This window comes from Muntiacus reevesi, chromosome 3, assembly GCF_963930625.1.
Source record: "Muntiacus reevesi chromosome 3, mMunRee1.1, whole genome shotgun sequence".
Classification (NCBI taxonomy): domain Eukaryota; kingdom Metazoa; phylum Chordata; class Mammalia; order Artiodactyla; family Cervidae; genus Muntiacus; species Muntiacus reevesi.
In genome coordinates, this window is record NC_089251.1 from 122,050,143 (window position 1) to 122,065,012 (window position 14,870).

General features: G+C 43.6%; 1 protein-coding gene across 3 annotated transcripts in view; it reads right to left on the minus strand.

Annotated features, from left to right (window-relative positions):
• Positions 1–14,870, minus strand: part of RHBDD1 (rhomboid domain containing 1) — a 141,867-nt gene that overhangs the window by 80,987 nt on the left and 46,010 nt on the right. The window lies entirely within an intron of this gene.

Below are 14,870 nucleotides of genomic sequence, written 5' to 3' on the forward strand. Positions count from 1 at the left end.
TCTTGAATTAGTCACAGCTACTGTGAGGCTCTGGCGTTACCTGTGTTCACCACAGAGCAGACAGCTACAGTTTTCCCACCCTGACTAGTGAGGCAAAGAACAAGAGACACTTTGTAGAAGAGATTGAGATGTCCACCTCCTCCCACACCCCCCAGCATAAATGTGGATCTTTCAGTCCCTCAGCCCCCAAAAAACCTCAAAATGTAAACTTCAAGCTTGAAAGATGAGATAGAGAATAAATCGGTTCCACTCTTCTTAAAATAGCATCTAAGATTAGCAATTGCTTCTAAATATAAATACAAGGCAAGCCCCAGCTAAGTACATGCTGAATGAGTAAAAAGAGTAAATGGAAGATCATGCAGCATGGCTCTCTGCCGCCCCCAGCACCTGCTCTCAGGGCAGCCCAGGCCCTCCGTCGGGTATGTTCCCCAAACAGAGGTGAGGTCACGTCGTCACTGCTACCCTGTGGGGCTCACTGACTTCCCTGCTTACAGACCCTTTAGCCTGCGCTCAAGGCCCCCGCACTCATGGCCCTGCCCATCTCTTCTCTCCATCCTCATCTCCTACTAAACCCACCCCCACAGCCCACTGCCATACCCCTCAAGAGCTCACTGGTGACCCCCAGGCTAGGCTGAAGAGTACCCCGTCATAACAACTCTTCACATCCCAGGTGAAGAGTTCCTCTTCCTTCAGAAGTTACCACGGAGCCGATGTGAACGCCAAGAGCACGGTGACTTTTGTGGTTTACACAGAGGTATCTCGCACACCTAGGATGGTGCCTGGCACAGGACAGACACCCAAATATGTGTGGAAAGCACGATTCCAGCGTCCCAGGATGGTTTCAGCGAGAAGAGCAGGAGGCGATTTAAAGTCGCTGCACCTTCAGCCTCGGAGCACAGGCTTTGCCATGGCAGGGACCGGGCCGTGCCGCTGATGCTGTCACCCTCACGAGACGTAGAATCAAACCCAATACACCTCGTGACCACGGCAGCAAAGGGCAGGGGCAAGAGGCCCTAACGCCACAAGTGAGGCAGCCACAAGCAACTGCCATGGCCTCAAGGCTGGGGAGACTTCCTGGCTCGCAGGAAAGAAACGGACAAGGGAGCACTTCAGAGAAAAAGATGAAAGGAAGCCTTGTGTAGTTAGGATGGTCCTGCCCAACAGCCAACTCAATCACACTACTGCCCAAACAAGGCTCTGTATGCGTCTACACACACTGAAAGTCACACCATGTGTGGGCATGCATGTGTGCACAAATGCACGCCCACACACACACACACATAACCATTCCTTAAGGATAGCTGTTACTTTCATCAAATATCTCTAACTAACAGCATGTTTGACCTGATAAGAAAAACATGGCCTCAGACAGTTTCCCATTTTCAGGGAAGAACAATATTAACTGTACTTTCCTTTAGCTTTTCCAAAAAAAAAAAAAAACCCAAACTGTACTTATTTTATTCTATTTTTAGGCAAATAAACTCTCCAACTAGTTCAAGGAATGGCAAAGAAAGAGGTGGTTTGAGAGACACAAAGAAGAGGCCAGAATCAAATTTTTAAAAACAGTAACTTCAATTTAACTGAAAAGAATAAAATACATTGATATCTTTGAAACTATTTAAGCCAATCTTTATGGTAAATTAGATAGCTGTAACATGACATGGAAGAAAATGTCAATTTTAAGTCCCAACCTATTAAACAATGAAGTTTAAACCTCATTTATAAATTACAGCATAATATAGTTAATATAGTAAAAAGAAAAAAGACATGTATATATTGTATTAAGCTTCCCTGATGACTCAGCAGTAAAGAATTTCCCTGCCAATGCAGGAGACTTGGGTTCTATCCCTGGGTCGGGAAGATCCCCTGGAGGAATAAATGGCAATCCGCTCCAGTACTGTTGCCTGGGGAATCCTACGGACAGAGGAGCCTGGCGGGCTACAGTCCACGGGGTCGAAGAGAGCCGGACACAACTGGGCGACCAAACAACAACATAGTTAAATGAATTTTTTCTCTCTCTAAATGTGTTTGTAGAAGTCTGAGTTATAATCACATTACAAATAACGAAGGAAGGGAGGCTTGGCAGACCTGAGACTGTATTTCATTATCTGCCTAAATTCAGCATTTTCCACTGAAGTCCCATCTCAACACTCTTACTGTCCTTATCATTTCATTTAAGCTATATAGAAATGTTTTTCTTTTAAAAAACAAGAAGAGCTTATGATCTTATTCAGTCTAAACTGAGAACCTCTCAGGACTTCTCTGGTGGTCCAGTGGTTAAGACCCTGCGTTTCCAGTGCAGCAGGTGAAGGCTTGATTCCTGGTCGGGAAACTAAGATCCCACCTGCTGCACGGCATAGCTAACACAAACAAACAACCCCTGAGAAAGTCCCAACATTACAGACAGAAAAGGGAAGGATGCCATCCATGACAAAGGAATCATATGCTTGTCTCAAGAGGTGAGTTGACCTGCTCCATGCTGTAGGTAACCATTTGACAAACCACTGCCCTTCGCCTTCTAAGAGATACCCAAGTCATGAGAGAGGAAACAGCCCTGCAGACAGGAAATGGAAGTGGAGCTGGGTGCTATCTCCTCCCCGGTAGGATGGGGCAGCCCAGTCCTAGGATTAGGACACTTTATCCCAGCTCCTGGGGGTGCTGGGAAGGAGGCAGGGATAAAGGAGGCCCAGGGTTTTGAGGGAAGAAGACACACCTGGGCTCTCTGACCAGTGGCTGGGAATGTCAAATGTCACAGCTTCAGAAACAGACAGTGTTACCATGATCATAATGGCACATGCTAGACAGATGTTTCAGCATTTTTGACATCTGAGGCTCCCCGAGCTACACGGCAGCCCTCCTGGAAGGCGCACCCTCCTCTGCTCTTACTTATACCTGCGGGCTGACACCCCAAGTGGCAGGCTGGGGAAACCCTGCTTTTAGGAACAGCCTGAGAAGGTCTCAGGCTAGGATGAGGATTTGGTGGCGACCTGCTCTCCTCTATCCTAATCTACAGTAATTCCTCAGGGACAGAACCACTGTCCTCAATTCTGCATCCACGGCCACAAATGGTAGCATCGGAAGCATTGATAAGTGGCCTGACTCCAGTTCTTAGTAAACAACTCCTGAAGGAGTGGAGAAGTAGAATTAAAACTAACACACAAAATGCACACATCTGACCTACATTATAACTACATTCTAACAGCACAAGGAACACCGGTCACCAGTGAAGACCTGCTTTAGTATCAAGTTTCACTGGGAGAGACAATGATTGAACACACACGTCCCCCCGTGCTCACTCCTGCACACTTGGACAACATGTTCCACAAGCCATGTGTTCACGGAACAAAACAACAGCACTAAGTCTATTATCATAGTCTAAAATTGATCACTTAGAAGCTTTCCTTCTTCTGGTAGCTCAAGACGAACTCTTTAGAAAATCCTAACAGCTACCGTCAAACATTGACTGCGATGGTGAGATGCGGTCACAAGAGCCAGATACACCACTGCCGTGTGTGGCCACACAGGTTATGCGCTGTGTGAACTACAGACAGAAGGCAAATCGCCTGTCCAGGGTCTCAATGGTTCTGCAAAGTACCGACAGACCCGATACTCAAGTCCAGACGCTCCGATCCCACTGTCCGAGCGAGTTCAGTGCTGATGTTAAGTGCTATTTTCTTCTTAATAGGGGGACAATATAATAATCCAGTGGTCCTTTAGCTTGTCCAGGTTCTAAATCCCTTTAAAAGTCTGATAAACGCCATGAATCCTGTCTGCGGAAAGACTCCACATTCACACGGTATGTCACTTATCATTTTAAGAACTTCATAGATGCTTTGAACCCTATCCATGGACCTCTGATTAAAAATCCTTGCCTGAAAACAATTCCTCACAAACAGAAGAATTTCAAATACCAGCACTAAGTCTAAGCAGTTACATATTCAATTGGAAAAACATTTTGTTTGTATTCAAATCCTAACACAGAGACAGCCATTTCCTTAGATCACTTAAGTTTATGAACATGTCCAACTTCTTTGTCGGCCCACTGCTCTCTCATGGTGGAACCTACATCTGGGATCAATTTCTTTCTCTCTAAAATCCAACTTTTAGCAATTCTTTCAGTTCAAGTCTGAGAGTAAACAACTCTGCCAGTCTTTGTATGTTCGAGAAGGTCCTATTTCTGAATTTACTACGGCTGCTAAGAAATGCTCTGACCATTGGACAGTCATCCTTCTACAGGTGACCTGGCTCTCCTCAGAGAGCCTTAAAGGCTCAGCCTGTAAGATTCCCTCTTTGTGTTAGATTTACTGTCATTATGGGTCATTCCAGTTGTAGACTGGTTGAATTCCCTCCTTGAGCTTTGCTGTTGTTTTTTCAACCTAAGGTCTCATGTCTTTCTGTATTTATGAAAAATCATCATTGTTTTTCATCCTGTGGACCTCCAGCTATGCAGAACTTGCGTACTGAGCACAGAGTGGGAGCTCAATACGTGTTTATAGAAAAAAAAAAAACTAAAAAAAAAATATGAAAAGCAAATATCAAATCAATGTTGCTACATAGTGATGGTGGAAAGGTAATTTGGGAGCAAAACTAAGATACTATTGTGGATCATAGGTTAATTACCTCTCAATAAAGCTGAAGAAAAGATACTATTGTGGATTTTAGTCCCACAGACTATACGCAGACAATATTATTAATACCAACACACAGTGTTCTTTCCTACTATGCCAGCATCGGCTGATCCCGACTCCTTTAACAGGCAAATTATTTGTCAGGCTGAGCTAAGCGGTTATACAAATGTTCCCACTGTCAAATGCGCTTCTGAAGAACCAAAACTAAAGTCATGATTGGAAGCCAGGACAAGCTCTACAGGACCTCTGTTAAACGGCAAACTCTGCCTACAACTGAAGAGGTGATCCTCTCAGGCACAGTTCAGAAAGCAGGAAATGAATTACTCTAAGGCGTGATTTCACCGTGGATGAACAGCAAAAGACCTCATTAAGGACGCAACTTGATGGAGACCCAGTGTTGGATAAGGTAAGACAATAAGGTAGGGTTAAAGACAGTCAGCTAGAAGTGGCCTCTGGTACTGGATGTTCCAGAATTTCCTCCTGTAAAAGCAGTTACTACCAGGTAGGGACTGTGGATCAGAAGGTTTGGCCATCTTAATAAAAGGTCCCTGACTGCCATGACAGAAACAAGATGTAGCAAGAATTTTTCAGCTTTAATGAACATCACTACGGAAAATCTTGATCAGGTGGCTTCTTCCCAAGATACCCTGTTCTTAAACCATCTGTTTTCTATCTGTGATGCTTTGTTCAACCACAGCCAGCCTGTTTCTTTAGCAATGGCACTTTGGGAGATACCTGATCTATGTGTCTCTCACCGTACCTTCCTCATGCCCTCTTCAGCGCGCTGTGGCCTCAGAAGGAAAAACTAGTCGCCTTCCAGTATTATATCTCCTTAAAGGTAACGCAATCTCTACTCTCCATGTCGGTTAGATAAACATGGCCCCAACCTCAAACACAGAACTGGGAGCTGACCGCTGACATTTACTTCAGTCCCAGACAAACAAGACCTAGACAAAAATAAGCATTACAAAGGTTGGAGGAGACTCTCTTACACCAGAGCTTCCAATTTATAAAAGTCGACACCAAGCAATTCCTTGGGTCTCAAGTCCACGTCTTTCAGCCTGGCAGCAAGAGAATCCCACAAGCTGGTTCAAGAAAGTAGCATTCATTCATTCACCAAATACTTATTGACTGACTACTACATAAGCAAGAAAAATAGTCACTGCTTCACAGAGCTTATAATGGTGGGGAAACAGACACAGACACACACACACACTAACTGTAAACTGTGTTAAGTGTAGGGAAGTAACTCCACTTTCCCTCGGGTGGTCTGGGATGGCTCCTTAAGTGGCATTTAAAGTGACATACACAGGATTTGAAGCTGGCAGGCCACAAGGCGAGGATGGGAGCTTCTGGCAGGGAAAAGTACATATGGAAGAGCTTTGAGGAAAGGAAGAACTTGGTGTTTTATAAACACTGAGATGGCTATGAGGTGGCCGAATACAATGAGATGATGGAAACCATGAATTTTGGCATGAGATGAATTTAGAAAACAGGTAAAGGTCAAGTCCTGTAGGCATTATGTGCCATGCAGAGGAATTTGGGTTATTTCATAAGTACATTACGAGGCCACTGGAGAAGTTTAAAAAGGAGAATTCTTAAGAGTGATCTATTCTGTCTGCTGAGCAGACTCTCGAGCGTCAGCAGACCAGGAAGGAGGCTGATATAGCTCAGGTGAGACATGGCAGCAGCTTGGAAAAGGGTGGGAGCAGTAAGTGTGGAGAGAAAAGAATGGCTTGAGGTCTATTTGGTGGCCAAGATAAAGGATTCGTTGATAGATTCAGTGCAGGAGGTGAGGAAAAGGGAAAAAGCTAGGCTTCTGGCCTGTATGATGAGACAGATGAGGGAACCACCTACTAAGATGGGGAAAACCAGAGAAAAAGGGGAGTGAGAGAGGGGAGAATGTAAGAGCTCCATTTTGATGTGTTTACTCTGAGATGCCTGCAAGACAATTAAACAGAAATACTGAGGGGAGTATTCACTAGATAGCTGGATACCAAGTTGGAAATTGAGAGGAAGAATGATTCAAAATAATGTTCATATATTTAACTTTACTTGACTCCCAGAATATCTGTATACACAGGGCCATGATATTTTATCTTTAAGTATATAACATACGAGGCTCCTCTGTCCATGGGATTCTCCAGGCAAGAATACTGGAGGGGGTAGCCATTCCCTTCTCCGGGGATCTTCTCGACCCAGGAATCGAACTCAGGTCTCCTGCATTGCAGGCAGAATCCTTACTGTCTGAGCCTCCAGGGAAGCCCTGGTTCTGATGCATTATACACACACAAATACACGTATACACATCTAAAAATAGGAAATACATAAAAATAACCACCAATAATATGGAGGGAAAGAACATCCCCCCTTCTTTGTTCCAAATTCCTTAAAAGAGTGTTTTCACTATGTTACTGGGTGTGTGCTCAGTCATGTCCGACTCTTCGTGACCCCATGGACTGGAGCCAGCTTCTCTGTCCATGGAATTTCCCAGGCAAAATTACTGGAGTAGCTTACCATTTCCTCCTCCAGGGGATCTTCCCAACCCAGGGATCAAACCTGTATTTCCTGTGTCACCTACATTGACAAGCGGATTCTTTACCACTGAGCTACCCTGGGAAGAATTTCATGATTTTTTAAAAAGATACAAAGCAAACAGTAACTGGACAAGGCTCTCATTTAAAAGACAACATTTCTCTTATTGATGTGGCGGATAAATCTAAATACTCTTGCTGTTGCTGTTGAGGTAAATCATTAAGAAAGCTTTCCTCCATTTGGCACATGCTAGTGTTTCTAAGTTGACCTCCAGATGGAAATCAAGATCACTAGCTTTGTAGCATTAGTAAGTTTCTTTAGAGGCTGTGCTATTATTCAAAGCTCCTTCAAAACAATGAGAAGTTGTGCCAAATTAAATGAAAGCAACCGGTAAGTGAAATTACACACAAAATAAATGAGTAACCCAATACACTTAACTGGACCACAGATGTTACAGAGTCAGTATTAACTCTAAGTGAGGCCGGTGTTCTTTTCCTCACCACACACTTCATGTAAGCGGACACCTCCTACAGTACCCTCTCCCATATCGTCCATATCACTGTTGAGGAAGTTCCATTTGCCCCAAATCTCTCCATCTGTTCTGCACTGCCCTCAAGCCCTGCCCCATCCCAGGCTGGAGCCATTTGCAAAAGCCATGATTCCACTCCGCACAGCTTAATATGCACTGTGCCCTTCGCCTCACTGAGCCCGAGTCAAACAGCCTTCCTGATCACCCTTGACCGCTGCCTCAGGACCAGGCAGGGGCGGCTCTCGGCTCCTGCGGTATCGTCTGAGTTCCTCCAGCGTTTAAGACTTTGTCTGCAGGTGTGTCTGCCGTTGCCCTGCTCCTGAACCTACTGGCCACGAACCCTATCACACCCAACAACCCCCAAGCCCGAATATTCTTTAATGCTCACTGTTTTCTTGTAATGGAATTTATAAACAACGTATCTACACACATATTTTTAAAAACACAGACACAGCACATACACTCAATCTCAATTCAATGCCCCAGGCATAAACACAAGAAATTTTTAAATCACACAGTAAAGGACGATGAATTACAAATGTTCAGGGACGTTCCTGGTGGTCCAGTGTGAGTAGCCACCTGCCAATGCAGGGGGCCCGGGTTCAGTTCCTGATCCGGGAAGATTCCACAAGCCGTGCGGCAACTGAGTTCATGCACCCAGCTGCTGAGTCCACGCTGCAGCTACTGAAGCCCCTGTGCCCCAGAGCCCATGCTCCCCGACAAGAGAAGCCCCTACTCGCCGCAACCAGAGAAAGCCCTCACGGAGCAACGAAGACCCAGCACAGCCAAAAATAATAAATAAGATTTTTAAAAAAATGTCCAGGCACACCACCACCAGAAGACACATAAAGTGGTCCTTTGCTTGCCCCTATGTACGGAATCTGCATGAAGGCGAGATTCACAAATGCAGGCGGGGACAGATGGGCTTTCTGTGACTCAAACACTGCAGGAAGGCTTTCACTGGTGACATGACTTTATGGGAGATTTTTGACTCTGAATAATGCAAGGTACAATCTTCTCTTAAGTTACATTTACAATTCTATTTACAATTTTCCTGGAAAAAGTCACTGCCTATTAAACCCATGCCAAAGAGGAAAATCTTTGTGTTTACACGAAAAGCACAATTAGGTTTCAGGCTCAGATAATCATAAACAGGTTTTTCACCTACATAAAAGTCCTTTCAACAGAATGGGGGTGTGGTGTGCGCAGGACATTCTTGTTGAAGGGGATGGTCCTGCAGGTTCCCCCACTAATCGTTATGATACCTGAAAACAACCCTGTAAATTTCCAAGATCCTTCCTGGAGCTCACACCACCTCTCCCAGTGAAAAACCACTAGCTTAGCACACAGCAAATGCTTACGAATTGTTTGCCTGAATTGATGACCTTTAATCATTAAGCTTCAAAAATATTTTTCAAAGTACTTTTCATGTGACTACACCATGCACACATTCCAAGGATTCCAAGTAAATCTACAACATATTGAAGTGATATGCAAGAAAACTTCCCACCACAACTGAAACGCACACGGGGAGTCAGACTATTTGAAAGAGGCCATGATCACTTCCACACTGTGCTGCGGCAGAGTAAATGTAACTTGGCATAGGAAAAACGCTCTGCCATCTGCTATTACTACAGACGAAAATATTTCTGGATACCACATGAATGGTTATGTGCATATCACCTCCAGAAAGTAAATGTGAAATGAAAGAGAAGTGGGATTGTTTATAGCCTGATTTTAACATATGCTACTGTTATGAAGCAAATCAGCCTTTTAGAGGTATTTTCAGAAGCAGTGTCATAACTGGAAATCTCATGGCCCTATGGTAGTTGGGCTCTTTGAAGCTGTAGGCAGAGGCTGGCTTAGATGACCCCAATTAATGAGAGCTCTTCATGGGGTACACAAGAAGAGAAGGACAGCAAGGAACAGTCTTGGCTGTGAACTGTGGTAGTGACTTCCACACTGCGCTTATACATACCAGAACACAAATGGTAGGCTTCTCTTACCAGGTGGGAGTCTTAACTCACTGGCTCTCAATCCTAGCTCTCAACTGAGTCTCTTTAAGAGATTTTCAAAGTCATAGCTCCTTGGACACCACTCGCAGAAATTCTGCAGAATTGTTCTCGAGTGGTAACCTGGTATTGCTGTTTGTTGGGTTACTTGTTGATTATGTTGTTTTTAAGTCCCCAGGTGATTTTATGTGTTGGGGTTGAGGCCCACTGATCTTAAGCCAAAATTCAAATTCTAATGATGAGATTTCAGCTGGCATGGCAGGCTAACAAGAAAAACATTTTGAGTGTTGGCAAGACTCTTTACCCTACAATGTACCCCCAGAGAAGTGACATCTGTTTCCCTTCTTGGTAAGTTGGTCTTAATATATTCTGAAAGGCAGCAAGAGAGTAGGTATAGCTTTGAAAATACGTGCAAGGAAACATGTGAACTTACTTCAAAAGATTTACAAGTTCTTTGTTCTTAGGACAACATGATAATTTAGCTAATGCACCCACGTATTCAAGAAAGTCATATAAACATGGTCAAAATTGAAGACAGTAAAGAGTTAGGGTAATCCCTGAGCCTCTAAATCCAACAGAAAGACTGGGGAAACAAAACTGGATCATAAGGCTAACCTATAATTTCAGAAAAGGTAAATTCCATTTGTGGTTAAATCTGGTCTGAAACAAAATTCTACAAATGCCCAACCTTCTCCATGACTTAAGAGACCCAGGCATGCCATGGACATCACATGCTGCTCCTGTAGCTGCTTTACTGGTATGCCTGTGAGGCAGAGTTGATGTTGAACAAGGGCAAAGAACCACCAGCTGCACAGTTCTGAAAACCGCCCATTAGAGTAGAATGCGTTTATGTAAGACAACATACTAGGCTGAACATCTGGGTGGACAATGTAATCCCAGTGAAGCCATGAGATCCACACGGGCTCATCTCAGGAGCACTGTCACAGCTGAAGATACACAGTCCCACCTTTGATGGAGGCGGCCCAGGCAGGGCAGATGTCCCCTCATCTGCCCTGCTGGCAGCTGGAGCACAGACATGGGACCGATACACGGCCGGTGAGACACACCTCACGCCTCATCTTGAGAATACAGTGCTGAGAGTGCAGTGAAGGGGCGCAGGGGTCCATCCAGACCTCACAGGTCTTCCCCCCGCCCAACACTCCATTGTTCTCAACAATCCTAAGAGCGGCTTGTCATCCTTCCAATAAGTCTATCCACGGTTAAATATGCCCGAGTTACTTTCTGTTTTCCATAAGAATCCTAACTGCTAAGGAACAGGTACATGTACGGACGACAAGGAGATGAGTGGCTCTATTTTCCCTAGAATTGCTAGCCTTAGGACGTAAGACATGAGCTGTTGGTTAACCCTGTCACTGTGTGGAGAGAGCTTTCCTGAGAAAGAAGTCCTGGTGGATAGATTCTAAGATGAGCTTGGTGACTCCTGCTATTCACGCCCTTCATAAACCCTTTCTTCATAAGCATGGATGGGATTGGGACTTGCTTCTAATCTATAGAATAAAGCATGCCACTTCCATGATCATATGACATAAAACTCTAATTTTTGCCTTGTGAGCAGACTCTTCCTTGCTGCCTTTGATGAAGGAAGCTGCCATATGGTGAGCTGACCTACAGAAAGATTCAAGTGGCAGAGAACTAAGGATGGCCTCCGGCTGAGAGCCAAGAGCAAGGCTCTCAGTCCAACAACCCACGAAGAACTGAGTTCTTTCAAAAGCTACATGAGCATGGAAGCAGATCCTTCCCCAGTCATGCCTTCAAATGAGACATCAGTGCTGATAGACATCTCTGCTGCAGTCTTGTGAGAAAGCCAGACATGTAAAGTTTGAAAATTCTAATAAAAGTGTCAAAAAGGATGTTACCACACTAAAGAAATATTAACGCAAATGTTCAACTCACTCTATGAATTCCCAGAACTTACACCCTTGTATTTGGAGAAGGAAATGGCAACCCACTCCAGTATCCTTGGCTGGAAAATCCCATGGACAGAGGAGCCTAGCACCTACAGTCCATGGGGTCACAAGAGTTGGACGTGACTGAGCAACTAAACCAACCACCACACCCTTGTATTAGATACAGCTCAATTTATCATGTGCGGGAGAAAATAAAAATACTATTGCAAGAATTAAAAGAGAAAATACACATAAAATTGGTCCATATAATGCTTAATACACTGGAAGTATTAAAATGGGAGTCAAAATCCACTCATCTCACTTGTTAAAACTGAGAAACACTCTTTTTAAATACTCATTTACTATCTCTAAAGGGCTTCTCAGATGGCATTAGTGGTAAAGAACCTGGCTGTTAGTGCAGGAGACATGGGAGATGCGGGTTCAATCCCTGGGTTGGGAGGATGCCCTGGAGTAGGAAATGACAACCCACCCCAGTATTCTTGCCTGGAAAATTCCATGGACAGAGGAGCCTGGCAGGCTATAGGGCAGGGGGCTGCAAAGATCTGGACACCACTGAGTGATGGAGCATCTACTATTTTTAAGAGCTCTCTAAAATACGTAGATACTTTTATCCAGTAAGGTGTCATTCTCAGGGGCTCTGATGTCCTTGGACTTGTGTGAGCTTCATCTGCCACTCTTCTTGTACCCACACAAGACAGCTCAGAGGCACTGAAATGGTGGGAGCTTTTCCAATGAGTCTGATACTGATTTCAGGACGTTTTCTGTTTATCTTTTTAGTCCTCCCAACAAATCCACGGGATGCATACTGTTGCAGTTCCTACATAACAGATGAGGAACTGAATTTTTGAAAAGTAAAACCAAGGGCCAGGATTGTGAAAGGGAGAGCTAAGAGAAAGCAGGAGTGGCGTTCAATAATTGTGTGTTGAAAGAAGGAGAAAAGAGTAATGCATCTGTATCCAGCACTTCCTCACTGATGGATACACCTTCTGCTTGCCTTTGCTCAGACTTTTTAAGTTTGGGAAAGCATAATTAGGATGTATAATCTTCAACAAGGAACATGAGGATAAGACGCCACATGCGTGACCAGAAGCCATATAACAGTTCATGTAACACAAGTCTAACAATATACTGGATCGTGTTTTACCCATAAAACATTTCCCCAAACTGAACTAATCTACTGATTTCTAATTTGTACCCCTCAACAAACTTTTTCAAAACAGCTATGTGTACCTCCTTCAAATCTACTAAAAGACTTGCTTCACCAGGTGGTTTTAATTTTCTTTACTGTTTTCTAAGATCTTTTGCTGCCCGTTCCCCATCCAATCTTTTTTTTTTTTTAAGTGCTGATTCTGAGCTGAACCTTATGAAAACTCAACTGAAACCAGCATGCAAAATTCTATGGAATATAGATCAAAAGACCTCAAAGTCATCGTTAAAAATGAAGACTTCAGAAGAGGATTTTAGAATAATATGGAGCATAGGAAAAACACCCATCTCGTTAGCTGGGCAGTCCACCTCTATGTGGACAGGGAAAAACAGCTCTCGTTGAGTCATTTCAGACTAAATATAACAGTGCCCCCTTATTCATAATTGTGCATTCTGACGTTTCAGCAACCCAAGGTCAACCGTGGTCCAAAAATATTAAATGGAAAATTCTAGAAATAAAAAATTCATAAATTTTAAATTGTGTGCTGCTCTGAGTAGCCTGATGAAATCTGTCACTGTCTTGGTCTCTCAGCCATCCTTTTGTCCAGCATATATGGCTGGAGATGCTGAGTAGCCATCTGGGTTATCAGATCAACAATCATGATATTGGAGGACTTGTGTTCAAGTCACTCTTATTTTACTTAATAACAGCCCCAAAGTACAAGGGCAATTCAGATCTGCCAAAGATAAGCCATAAAGTATTTCCTTTAAGTGAAAAGGTAAAAGTTTTCAACTTAATAAAGAGGAAAAACTGTACACTGAAGTTGCTAAAATCTGCAATAAGAATGAATCTTCTATCAATGAAATTGAGCAGGAAAAAAAAATTGTGCTAGCTTTGCTGGCACATCTCAAACTGCAAAAGTTTGGCTATCGTGGTGTGTGATAAGCGTTTAATTAAGATGGAAAAAATATTAAATTTGTACAATAAGGTATTTTGAGAGACCACATCCACATAAATTTTATTGCAGGATATTGTTGTGATTGTTCTATTTTATTATTGTTACTGTTAATCTTTCCAGTAGTTATGTATGGATGTGAGAGATGGAACATAAAGAAGGCTGAGCACAGAATTGATGCTTTCGAACTGTGGTGTTGGAGAAGACTCTGGAGACTCCACTGGACAGTGAGGAGATCAAACCAGTCAATCCTAAAAGAAATCAACCCTGAATACTCACTGGAAGGACTGATGCTGAAGCTCAAATACTTTGGCCACCTGATGTGAACAGCTAACTTTTTGGAAAGACCTTGATGTTGGGAAAGATTGAAAGCAGGAGGAGATGAGGGTGACAGAGGATGAGACAATTGGATGGCATCACTGATTCAATGGATGTGAACTTGGGCAGACTCCAGGAGACGGTGAGGGCGGGAAGTCTGGCATGCTGCGGTCCACGGAGTTGCAGAGTTGGACGTGACTTGGCAACTGAACAACAGCAACAACAATAACCGTTAATCTCTGTGTCTGATTTATAAGTTGAGCTTTATCCTAGGTATGTATGTAGAGGGAAAACATTCATATAGGGTACAGCATGATCCCTGATTTCAGACATCCACTGTGGGTCTTGGAACATATTCACTCAGAAGGGGGTCCCTACTGTACTCAGATCGAGTCAGTCTTGTATTATCTGAAACACCGTTACAAAGGGTGTGTGTTAAACAGTGTATAATCAGTCTGCTCAAGATACTTGATAGCCATCTTGATAGCAATCATATGTGGTGCACTGGGAGACACTGGAGTGGAATTTATGAATTTTAAGTGAACTTTTACCATTTCTTAGGGCAAATCTCTAAAATTGGCCCTAAAACCGCTATAACGCAAAAAAGCTTAAAGACAGGTGTTTTCAACCACTGTGACTTTACGGTCATTTTTCCATCCTGGCAAATACACCTTAAATCTTTTGCCATGAAAGCCACTTAATGTTTCACTCTGAGGTTCTCAGATAAGAGATCTGACAACTACAGAACATGATTCAGCTCAGTTCAGTTCAGTAGCTCAGTCATGTCCGACTCTTTGCAACCCCATGGACTGCAGCAC